This window comes from Cervus canadensis, chromosome 26, assembly GCF_019320065.1.
Source record: "Cervus canadensis isolate Bull #8, Minnesota chromosome 26, ASM1932006v1, whole genome shotgun sequence".
Classification (NCBI taxonomy): domain Eukaryota; kingdom Metazoa; phylum Chordata; class Mammalia; order Artiodactyla; family Cervidae; genus Cervus; species Cervus canadensis.
In genome coordinates, this window is record NC_057411.1 from 43,038 (window position 1) to 53,829 (window position 10,792).

The following is a 10,792-nucleotide window of genomic DNA, read 5'->3' on the forward strand; positions in this document are numbered from 1 at the left end:
ATATTATAATGCCTGAGAATTCCTCAACACCTCAAAACTGAGTCAAAAGAAGGTAAGAATCATATGTAGATAATAATAATGAACACCATAATATACAATTCCATTTTTCTGACAGTAATGTCTGCAGGTATGTCAAGGGTATAGGAAATATGGTTGAAGTGAAAAGGAAAAGTGTCCTTATGATAGTAATTTTCATGAAATGTTTTGTATATTGTTCATCACTGCATCAGTATGTAAGAAAAGAGGAAATTACAGGCATTATATTCTAAGAATACTGACTTGATTAAAGAAGGTTGAAAATTGAAGAATATAGCTAGGATAAGGCTTTATGTAAAACTGAGCAGAGAAATTTAGACTTGATAAATTAGTTGATAGGGAGAAATTAAAGTTTTTAAGAGACAGAAACTGTCATAACAGATAAAGTAATCAAGAAGAGATTAATTTTCTCACAGTTCAGGGTAGCACCACTACAGGGAAGTTTAGGTCACCTACCTAAACCTAGGTGACCATGAGATTAAAATTGGATGATTAGTAAGAGTCAGATAATAAAGAGAAAACAAAGGGGAAACAGAGACAATTTATTGAAGGACAGTGACTGATGAATTAACATGAACAGGGCCAAGAGGAAATTCAGAAAAAAAAAAAGTTGAGCTATTCTTCGACATCACAAATTGTTCCTGCATTTTTGTTGCTGCCAACTTTGGACCTTGACCTGTTTCTTAGATTGTTTAAAATAATATGTGTTTAAAAATAATACCAGTTATTCAGAGTATTAAGAATTAAAAGGGATGAGGGTGGGAAAACTTATATATTTTGAACTCCACAACTATCAGACTTTGTACTAATTATATTAATGTCATTTCCTAACTTAATATTTATACATCTATAAAATATACATTATCATGTCACTATTACTGATAAAGAAGTTGAGGCTTATAAAATCTGAGTGATTCACCAAAGATCATACAGTGAATGCCAAAGCTTGCAACTGAATTTAAATCTATGTTTCCAACTCCTTGCTTCTTTCATTGTGCCAGTCTGTCTGTCACTAACTCTTTTCCACTCCCCAACCATTCCCTTTTCTGCATATAGGAAATACATTTTTTGAGTGTCAAAAGTACCACAAAGCTATTCAAGAAATAATGAATTATTTCTCCCTTCACATGGTCAGACAAAACTAAAATTGCATCTGTATTTATGAGAGTTGAACTAATAGTCCCTTTATTAATCTGAATATTTCAGATGTGTGCTTGTTATTGGTTAACTTATTTTAAAACATTTGCTAAATAAATATACTTCTGTTGCTATAAACTGCTTACCAGTACAAGATGCTTTTGCTTTCTCAAAATAATGTATACAAATAATTGTATAGCTCAAAGCAAGATTATCACCTGTGTTTTTTTTTTCACCTGTGGTTTTAATCAAACTCAATATTCCTGTCACAGAAGTTTTGTGGGTCATAATGTAACCTTGTGTTTATTACTGTATTCTCTGATTTTCTTGAGAAACAGTATAGAATATGGAAGAGTTGAGCAAAATATATTTTAAGTTACTCTATAATTCAGATATTCTATAAGCATGTAATGCTATAATATTCCTAATAAATTTATTAGATTGGAAATATTGATAGCAAGTTAAGAGATATTGATCAAAAATTTTAAAAGACTATATTGAGAGCATCAGTGGCACTATGTGAGACAAATGATAAATACTGAAATAGGAAAACAAAAGTGAGGGTACCAGAAGTTATAATACAGCTCCATTACTTTACCGGGTGGCTGCATTGAACACAATGCCAATAATTTTAGCATCAAACTGGAATCACTGGAAAACTTGAAGATAGGGCTTTATTTCCCTCAATGTCCATTTATGTTTTTCAAAATGTGAAAATTCTTGTGGTGACTCATGACCTCTGCCTTTTCAATGATCTTCAGTTTGAACATAATGTTAGAAGTATTACTGCCTCTAAAAATATCACTCCTCCTGCTTTTTAAAATAAATTTGAGTGCTATGTTTTCATTTATTGTTATGTTACTCCCATTAAACAGCACAGACCTTGAGAATGATGGAACTGTGAAAGACATGTTTTTCTATGACATTATAGAAACTATTTCTCTCTGACTCTAAACTAAATTCAATTTCTGTCACTCATGGTCACTTCAAACCTAACTCATCACCAGCAGGCTGTGTTAATTCAAACAAGTTTCTTAACTCATATATGCTTCCATTCCCCTTTGTAAAATATGAAACTGCTTGTTTTGAAATTCATAAATCTTATTTAGTGCTCAAAACTAATGTACCAATATTTTAACACAATGTCTGACACACAATAAATATGATATCCATGGACTATCATCATTGTTATCATTTTATTATCACTATTTCAGATTTTCTCCAACAACAATTATGTGGTTTGCTGAAGGAAATCAGAGTGCCAGAACCACTCTCTTAGGCTAAGAGAGTGGCTAAGCCACTTAGGCTAAGCCTAAGCCACCCTCTTAGGCTTCTCAGAATGTCCCGACCTCCAAGTTCCCTTTTTCCTAGTTTTCCTCACCGTCTATGCAGTCACCGTGGTGGGGAACCTGGGCATGATCACCATCATCAGGATCAGTCCCAAACTCCACAACCCCATGTGCTTTTTTCTCAGCCACTTGTCCTTTGTTGATTTCTACTATTCCACCACAGTTACACCCAAACTCCTGGAGATTTGGTTGTGGAAGACAGAACCATCTCTTTCACGGGATGCATCATGCAATTCTTCTCAGCTTGTATGTTTGCAGTGGCAGAGGCATTCATGTTGACAGTGATGGCCTATCACCATTTGTGGCCATTTGTAAGCCTCCACTCTACACAGTGGTCATGTCCCCAAAGCTCTGTGCATCGTTAGTGGCCTGTCCCTACATGTGGGGTGTAGTCTCTTCCCTGACACTCACCTGTTTTCTCCAGACATTATCCTTCTGTGGGTCTAACATCATAAATAATTTCCTCTGTGAGCACTCTGTCATTGTCTCTGTCTCCTGCTCTGACCCCTTCATCAGCCAAGTGCTCTATTTTGCCATCACCAAATGCAATGAGGTTTGCAGCCTGGCAATTGTCCTCACTACTTATATTTCCATTTTTTTCACTATCATAAAAATGCCTTCTGCTGGGATTCACCAAAAAGCCTTCTCTATTTGTGCTCCCCCATCTGACCACCATCACCATGTTCCATGGGACTGTCCTGTTCCTTTATTGTGTACCCAGCTCCAAAAATTCATGGCTCATGGTCAAAGTACGTTCTGTATTTTATACAGTGGTAAGTCCCTTGCTGAACCCTCTGATCTATAGTCTCAGGAACAAAGATGTGAAAGAGAGTGTCAGGAAATTAATTAATCACTTAATACAATTTAGTTGATGATCTGTATGTCCAAAAGAAATTTGATCTATTATGTACTATTGATTAAATCTTCTTGTAGAGATGATGACTCAAATTATGTAGTCAGCTCACTAGATCATAAATTTAGAGTCGTAAATTGGCTATTTCATCTTTTAGTTTCTGTTCAGTTCAATGTCAAATAAAATAACTGTATATCATGTGTAAAATGATGTGTGTTGTGGGTGTATGAAAAGTGAAAATGTGAGTTGTTCAGTCATGTCTGACTCTTAGCCACCCCATGGACTATAGCTTGCCAGGTTCCTCTGTCAATGGAACTCTCCAGGAAAGAATAATATAGTGGGTAGCCATTGCCTTCTCCAGGGGATCTTCCTAACCTAGGGTCTGAACCTGCGTTTCCTGCATTTCAGGGAGATTCTTTACCTTCTGAGCCACCATGGAAGTGATGTGGATGAATATTGTCCCCCAAATATCCATGTCACCCAGAACTCAGAATGTCACCTTATTTGAAAATAAGATCTTTGCAGATGTAATTAAGGTAAGAGTCAAGATGAGCTTAAAGTGGACCCATCCAATGAGTGTCCTTTTAAGAGACAGAAAAAGATACACAGAGACACACAGGGAAGGAGGATGTGTGAATTCCACTTCTCTCTCTTTCCTCCTAAACCACACACAATTCTTTTAAAAAAAAAAAAAAAACACCTCATTTTTAGTATTGTTGGTACATAACTGCTTCCTGGCTGTTTGTAATCCTGCACTTTACACAGCTGTTGTGCCCCAGAAGCTGTGTTCCATCCTTCTGGCTGATGCTACAGCTGAGCATAGACTATTTCTTGCATTCATCCTTTAAGTTGTATTGCCTACTGTGAGTCCAACATAGTTAACATAATTGATATGCATATTCTGTTGCCCTTTTGGATCTTGTTTTACTTTAGCCAATTCAATGAATTAAAAAAGCTCAAAGTCATCATTTCCTAGCTTTCTCTTCAGTCACTATTTTAAAGATAATTTCTATCTGTGGGCATCACAGAGTCCTGTCTACTTTGCCTCCCACACATCATCATCCTTTCTGTCTATAGTATGTGCTTGCTGTGTGCTAAGTCACTTCACTCGTATCTGACTCTTTGAGACCCTGAACTGTAGCTGCCAGTCTCCTCGGCCCATGGGATTCTCAACGCAAGAATATTGGAGTGGGTCGCCATGCCCTCCTCCAGGGGATCTTCTGGACACAGGGACTGAACCCGAGTCACTTATGTCTCCTGCAGGTACCTTACCCTAGAGCCACCTGGGAAGCCCCTCTATAGTATTCTCAGTTCCAAATTCTCATAAATAATTGTTCAAGTAGAGTCTCTTTTAAACTATGCTAATCCTCATGCTGAACTCATTGACATACAGTATACATACTTATATACTCACTGACATAATACTTGAAATACGAAAACATGAAACACCTTGTAAGGAAGTTAATAGACTCCAAAATATTTAGCACTAATAATAATAATACAATGAAATCATGTATGTGCCTATTCAACTATCACTTTCCAAGAAAATTCTTTTCTGAAAACCTAATATAATGAGATAATCACTCATTATTCCCTTAACTTGATTTGTTGATTTATATTTTTTCCTAGAAATAGATGATATGTTTAATACATGCAACAATTTATTTGTCTCTTATTTCCTTCTCCCTATATACACTCCAAGAGAGAAGAAATTTCTGGTTTTATTATTGCATCTTATACCTCTAATGCCTAAAAAATTACCTAGAAACATGTTTGGCCTTCAGTGAATACTTGCCAGATGAATAAAAGATGAAAAGAAATGAAAAATTTTGACTAAATTCATAATAATTAGTACTGTGCTGACCTAGGTAAGGGAGCTTCCCTGGTGGCTCAGATTGTAAAGAATCCTCCTGCAATGCAGAAGACCCAGGTTCGATCCCTGGGTTGGGAAGATCCCCTGGAGAAGGAAATGGCAACCCACTCCACTATGTTTGTCTGGAGAATCCCATGGACAGAGTAGCCTGGCTACAGTCCATGGGGTCACAAAGAGATGGACACGACTAAGTGACTAGCACTTCACCTAGGTGATGTCTCTTTAATGAATATAGTTGTCACCTGAAATTTAAAAAGGTAAAATAGCATAAATAATACACTCAAAGATAAAAAATAACCATACTTATATAAATGTTTCTATTGCTGAATACTGTACCTTGGAATATATTTTTTGTCTAATTTTAAATATTTAGTTGTAGTTACATATTCTATAAACATTTGACTCTTGCAGTTTTCAGAATCACAGAAATGACACTTCCATTATCAAAAGTGTCTCATAATTAGGCCTTGAATATAGTTTATTAAAACTGATCATGTTAAATTTAGGGATCTTGCCCTTTCTAAGCTAATACAGATTTCAGAAAATCTGAAGAGTTTATTCAGTAATGTAGTTAATAGTTTAGGTAATATTAGTTCATTTGAATTACTTGGATGCAGAAATTCAAACTTGTAGAGTGCTAGATATAATTGATAAATAATATTCCTGATTAGGTTGATTCTGGTCCATCACAAGTGGAGAAATTTGTTTATAACTTGGATTAAAAGCCAGAATGATACTGGATCATTCCACTTATTTCTAGATAAACTGCTTTAGGGTGCCTACCAAGTGATAATTGTGCTTACTGGAAAGCTTGAAATAGTGCTACTTGCATTCCTGAAGTATAGCACCTCAAAAATATTTAGGTTCCAGAAAAATCATGTATGAGTCACAAGAAAAAGTGTCTGAAATATGTAAATACCCTGTAGAAAGTCTGTGAAAATCTCTCTTTAAGCAACTATACTTACTTTTTATGCTAATGTTTCAATTAAAAATTCTTATAAAAGTTGGTCTCTCTTAAGGTAATGAACAAACTATGAATTCAGAGTAAGTAAATATTAAAAATCAAAATAAATGCACCATGTTAGAATTAAAGTATGTTCTATTGAAGCACATGGAAACATTAAAAAGAAACCTCAGAATGAGAGAAAAAAAATAAATATATTTAAGAAGCTGAAGATCAATATCTACAATAAGTATCTACTAAATATCAATATTATAATATCTATGACAAAATAATTAGGAAACTACAATAAAGAGGTGATAAAACTGAGAAAACAAATCATCTTCAGTTTTTCCTTGTGTATCCAATAGGGATATTTTTTCTGTGTATGTCATTACATGAAAAATCATAGCAAATCACTGCTCTGGAGAAACTCAAATATACACAAAAAGATGGCAAAAACCACTACAATATTGTAAAGTAATTAGCCTCCAACTAATAAAAATAAATGAAAAAAATGTGCAAAAACATTCAGCTGCATATAGATTGCAATAACAAAAAATGGAAATAGCCCTAAAGGACATTTAAAAAAATGCTTTAGTCACACAATTAAATACTGTACAAATTAAAATTACTACATTAGAAAAATGTACTAGTTAGCATAAATATCCTTCAATCTCATTTATATCCAAAAGTACAGTGAATGCTATATATCTTGTTTATAAATATTCACATAGGTACAAAATAAACAATATCATGGGAGTGAAAATAACCAAATTACAGATGAAGTTAATCACCAAGGAATAAGAGGGGAATGAAATGCCATCCTAAAGGAGATCAGTCCTGGGTGTTCATTGGAAGGACTGATGTTGAAGCTGAAACTCCAATACTTTGGCCACCTCATGCGAAGAGCAGACTCATTTGAAAAGACCTTGATGCTGGGAGAGATTGAGGGCAGGAGGAGAAGGGGACAACAGAGGATGAGATGGTAGGATGGCATCACAGACTCAATGGACATAGGTTTGGGTGGACTCCGGGAGCTGGTATGGACAGGGAGGCCTGGCATGCTGCGGTTCATGGGGTTGCGAGGAGTCGGACACGACTGAGTGACTGAACTGAACAGAACTGGACGGCCAGGAAGTTATGAAAGGATCTTTGATCTATGATGTAGTGTTCTAGGAAAAATAAATAAGCAAATGTTTATTATTATTATTATTATTTAGATCGACCTCTCAGTGTTTCAAAGGGAAAGAAAAGTCAAAATTGAAAATTTCAGTGTTCTTTGTTTCTTCCCCAAGGGAGATCATTAAAACTACCAAAATATCTTTTTCTAGGAAGCAATTACCTTTTGATGCTCAGGGAGTTTGGAGTAGATAAAGCAACCTGTCTTCATTTTCTTGTTTATAACCAGTGTGACATAAATCTCTGGTGTAAATCCAAAACCATTTAGACATTTCACATGTGGAAGATTTAGAAGTGCTGTGAATGGTAAATGGTTTTTATCCAATGATATATTGGTAAAGAAAAAAGCAGGCTCTAGAAAATTAAAAGATGAAATTGCTCTTTAACTGACCTTACTATTTAGTATTCTGAAATGTTTAACTCACTGAAAAAATTAAAGTCCTAGCCAAAAGGCAGAGTCACCTTGATTTACAACATAATTATAATGATATTTTTTTTCCAGAAGAGAAGCAGCTTATTTCCAAAGAAAACATACACATAGCCAAAAGATACATGAAGACATGTTCAAAATCACTGATAACTAGGGAAATACAAATTAAACCCAAAATGAAATGTCACCTAACACCTTTTGGAGAAGAAAGTGGTAACCCACTCCAGTACTCTTGCCTGGAAAATCCCATGGACAGAGGAGCCTGGTAGGCTATAGTCCATGGGGTCGTTAAGAGTTGGACACAACTGAGAGACTTCACTTTCACGCATTGGAGAAGGAAATGGCAACCCACTCCAGTGTTCTTGCCTGGAGAATCCCAGGGACGGGGGAGCCTGGTAGGCTGCTGTCTATGGGGTTGCACAGAGTCGGACACGGCTGAAGCGACTCAGCAGCAGCAACAACTTTTTAAGAATGGCTATTATCCAAAAACTAAACAGAAAGACCAAAAAAAGAGAGAGAGAGAGGAGAGAAAATGCTAGCAAGAATTTGCTACTAGTGAAGAGAAAACAGAATCTTGGTGCACTGTTGATGACTGTATAGAAAAACGCACATAATAATGAACATAGAACTACCATATGATCTGGTAATCTCACTTTTGAGTACACGTCCAAAGGAAATGAAATCAATTTACCTTGAAGAGATATCTGCACCCCTACATTCATTGCAGCATTATTCACAATATCCAAGACATGGAAACCATACAAGTATCATAAGTGTCCATTGACAAATGAAAGGATTAAGAATTTTATGAATATGTATAATAATATATAATATTATTCAGGTATAGAAAAGAAGGAAATCCTGCCATTTGCAACAACATGGATGAATCTTGAGGGCAACATGCTAAGTAAACTAAGACAAAGAAAGACAAATGCCATGTCATCTCACTTATATGTGGAATCAGAAAAAATGAGCTCATAGAAGCAAAGTTTAATAGTGGTTTGCAAGGGTTAGGGAGTGAGGGAAGCAGGGAGATATTGGTCTAAGGGTGCAACTTCCAGTTATAAGACAATAAGTTCACCAGTCCAGGTTCGATGCATGATACAAGGTGTTCGGGGCTGGTGCACTGGGATGACCCTGAGGGACGGGATGGGGAGGGAGGTGGGAGGGGGGTTCAGGATGGGGAACGCGTGTGCACCCATGGCTGATTCATGTCAATGTATGGCAAAAAACACTACAATATTGTAAAATAATTAGCCTTCAATTAAAATAAAGTTTTTCAGAAAAAAAAGAAGGCCATAAGTTCTGAAGATCTAATGTACAGCATCGTGACTATAGTTAAAAAGTACTCTAGTCTTCTTTGGAGAAATGTCTGTTTAGTTCTTTGGCCCATTTTTTGATTGGGTCATTTATTTTTCTGGAATTGAGCTTCAAGAGTTGCTTGTATATTTTTGATATTAATCCTTTGTCTGTTGCTTCGTTTGCTATTATTTTCTCCCAATCTGAGGGCTGTCTTTTCACCTTACTTATAGTTTCCTTTGTAGTGCAAAAGCTTTTAAGTTTCATTAGGTCCCATTTGTTTAGTTTTGCTTTTATTTATTGCTGATTCATGTCAATGTATGACAAAACCCACTGAAAAATTAAATAAATAAATTTAAAAAAAAAAGAAATATACATTGATGTTCATAAGAAAAAAAAAGTACTCTAGTGTACACTTGAAAGTTTCTAAAGAGTTGATCTTAATGCTCTCATCACACACACACTTGTAACTACGTGAGATGACAGATATGTTAACTAACTTTAATGTAATGTTTCCCAATACATGTGTATATCAAATCATCCCATTGTACACATAAAATTATGTAGTGTTTTAAGCTAATAAAGCTAGAAAATAGTATGCCTCAATAAAGGTGGGAAATAGAAGAAAGTAGCAAATTTCATGTCTTAAATGGAGAAGATGATACAAACAGAAGACAAAATTTTCAAATAAGTGCAGAAACAGTAGAGGACTATAACAGCAGCAAAGTCCTGAGAGGTGGGGTTGATTATTTCCTCATAATGAGTATCACTGTCCAATACTTTGTATAGCTTAGTGGAAGAGGAAGATAGATAAATACATGCCTGACAGTGTGAGCATACACAAATACATACATATGGATACACACAAATACATACATACTTCAAAAGTCTTCTCAGGACAAAATTAGAAAATAACTGTGAGAGACTGAATAATATCCCCCAAAGTCACTCAGGCTCTAAACTCTGGAATCTGTGAGTGTGACCTTCTATTACAAGGGGACTTTACAGCTGTGATAAGGACTTTGAGACAGGAAGATGATCTGAGTACTAAATATAAGTGTCTTTATAAGAGGCCGGTGGGGAGGTTTGTTACAGAGGAGATGAAAATGTGACAATGGACCAGAGACTGAAGTGAGGCTGCTGCAAGTCAAGGAGTGCCAGCAGCCTCCAGAAGCACGAAGAAAAGAAGGATGAATGGTTCCTGGAATCCCCTGAAGGAGAGAGCTGTACTCATTCCTTGTCTCAAGCCCCATAAGACTCATTGTGGACTTCTTGCCAGCAAGATAATAATTATGAATTGCTATAGACCACTAAGTTTGTGGAAAATTTTTAACAGTAACAATAGGAATATTGAACCTTTTAAAGATGCACGATCAGAGGCTAAAACATATGACCGCAACTTAATACATTGATTAATCTCTTAGCCAAACATATGGGGCAAGAATATCACAAGAAAAGCAGAAATCCAGGACATTAGTATTTTCAAAGTAGCTCTGTATTACTTAGACTAACCTCACTCTAGGAAAATCATGGGAAAAAGTAGTCATGGTTTGGATGCCTCTGGAGCTTTCTCTTAATCCTACAAGGGTAATGTTATAGGTTATAGTTATACTATACTAGAGGAAAGCAATCTAGTTATTCTGGATGCAGTTACACTAGAGGAGGGTAAACTACACTGTTTCAGAAAATTGAC

General features: G+C 35.7%; 1 pseudogene; it reads left to right on the plus strand.

The window, feature by feature from the left end:
• The first annotated feature begins 117 nt into the window (after nt 1-117).
• On the plus strand, nt 118-3,394 carry LOC122427985 (annotated as a pseudogene).
• Nucleotides 3,395-10,792: the final 7,398 nt, after the last annotated feature.